The 2,500-nt window shown below is 29.7% G+C and overlaps 1 protein-coding gene across 1 annotated transcript in view; it reads right to left on the reverse strand.

The window, feature by feature from the left end:
• Positions 1–2,500, reverse strand: part of LOC123518657 (histone-lysine N-methyltransferase 2C-like) — a gene marked incomplete in the record, with an annotated part of 371,622 nt that overhangs the window by 234,185 nt on the left and 134,937 nt on the right.

A 2,500-nucleotide genomic window follows, 5' to 3' on the forward strand; every position in this document is an offset into this window, starting at 1 on the left:
TACTCATTGGCTACAAGTCAGCACCACTAACTCAATTTCACTAGCATTTTATTATTCATTTTTACTGTTATTACTAACTTTATCTATTTTTATTTTTTTTATTTATTGGCCCATGGTTAAAAGGAATAGTCTTGTATATCATCATACTACATCCAAAGAGCTTAGGCAGAGGACAGAAGGCTATTGACAGCACACATTGGCCCTTCATAATACGAAACTGTTCTCAACCTTGCACCTAATATAATAGCAAATACAAGCTACTTCCTATGAAGTGTCCTACACTTTTACTCTAGCTGATGGGATCTGCAAATTATGTTCACATCTCTTCCCAGGGATCAATAGTATCACATCATTTCCATACACTCCCCAGTGTTAGTCTCTATTTATCCATATCACATAATTCCTCTAGCATGCTGCAATCATTTCTCACTGTCAGTGTTCTCTTCACACAGTTCATCTACTCAAAGCAAGCACTCAACTTTCCACTTTACACTTTATCTACTCAAAGCAAGCACTTAACTTTCCACTGTACACATCTGTTCACATAATTCTTTTCATGAGTTTTCTGCCATACATTCTCTGTCTAGCCAACTCTCTTAAAACACCTATTCTTTTACCCTCTCATTTGTTATTCTGGATTTCCATATTAATCTACCATTCTTCAAACAATTTGATTTCATTGCATTTACTGCATTTCTCCCACTCCTGACACACTTCATTTTTACATTTTCATTGTATCTACTGTATTAGTCAAAGTGTATGTCTATCTTGAGTAAAAGTCAACCTTGATTTTTTACCAGAATATTAAATATATATATATATATATATATATATATATATATATATATATATATATATATATATATATATATATATATATATATATATATATATATATATATATATATATATATATATATATATATATACACACACACACATATATATATATATATATATATATATATATATATATATATATATATATATATATATATATATATATATATATATATATATATATATATATATATATATATATATATATATATATATATATATATATATATATATATATATATATATATATATATATATATATATATATATATATATATATATATATATATATATATATATATATATATATATATATATATATATATATATATATATATATATATATATATATATATATATATATATATATATATATATATATATATATATATATATATATATATATATATATATTAAAGTAGTCTCCCATAAAAGAGGATAGCCAAGACAGCACACAGAACTTTCATATTCTCACTTATTTACACCACTCTTGTAGACTTTAAACCCTTAATAGAGAGAAACTACTACTGCCCTTATTTATGAGGATTAGTTCCACAGTTTGGACAGTTTATTTCAGAATGCATTTTCTTTATAAGAAGAATTTTTTTCCTACCTTACCCAATTGCCCTATACCTGTGCAAGATTACTGATATGTGATACCTTAACTCAAACGTCACAGAACCACACTATTCAACATGTACTCAAATGTTTTCCATTCTTTTCTGTCAGGTAAAATAATTCTACAATACTTCAATGTGAGTCCTAGTAGTCTACCTCAAAGCTTCATATCTCTCAAACTTGATTTTATCATTTTATTCACCAGCTTCTTATTTTCCATTCGCTCACCATATCCACAACATCACAGCACAAAATGCTCTGCCCATGCAACCGAGTATCTAGCAATAACTGTTCTTCTAACATTCTCATTTCTGATTCTGTCCATCCAAGTTACTCAACACATACTCCTTTAAAATTTCTTCTCTATTGCATTCAGCTCCACTTTCATTTGGTACCTCTGTACTCTAAGTCTCAGTAGTGTACAGTGCAGTAGGCACATACAATACTCTGTCTATACTCATTCCAAGAGCTTGATTCTCAATGTCTATCCATAACTCCTAACACTTTCCCTGTTTTTTCACCCCTCCCCCCCCACATCAATACTGTAGATCTAAGATCTACCTCATCAGCTCATCATTCAAATTCATCCTACTTAATACATGCCTCCCTGGTGCACCTCATTATCTTACATTAATCTCATCTTACATTAATCTTACAAAACCATTAAGTTTTGGAATTAATAATTATACTTAACTAATTCATTGCAACATAATTCTACTCTAAGCAAAACAACAAACATATAATGCAACATGTCCACTCACAAGTACTCCCTCAACACTCAACCTTAACATTAATCTCACTTTGGCCTTTAGCTTTACCTCTATAAGAACAGCAAGAAGTATGCAAATTATGCAGCATGTGATTTTACCCTAGCAGAGATGGAAATCTTTACCAAACAAGAAATTGCAAATGCAAAAAAGAAAGACAGACAGATGTCCAATCATATTCAGTCCCATAAAAGAGAGAGAGAGAGAGAGAGAGAGAGAGAGAGAGAGAGAGAGAGAGAGAGAGAGAGAGAGAGAGAGAGAGAGAGAGAGAGAGA

This window comes from Portunus trituberculatus, chromosome 44 (assembly GCF_017591435.1).
Source record: "Portunus trituberculatus isolate SZX2019 chromosome 44, ASM1759143v1, whole genome shotgun sequence".
Classification (NCBI taxonomy): Eukaryota; Metazoa; Arthropoda; class Malacostraca; order Decapoda; family Portunidae; genus Portunus; species Portunus trituberculatus.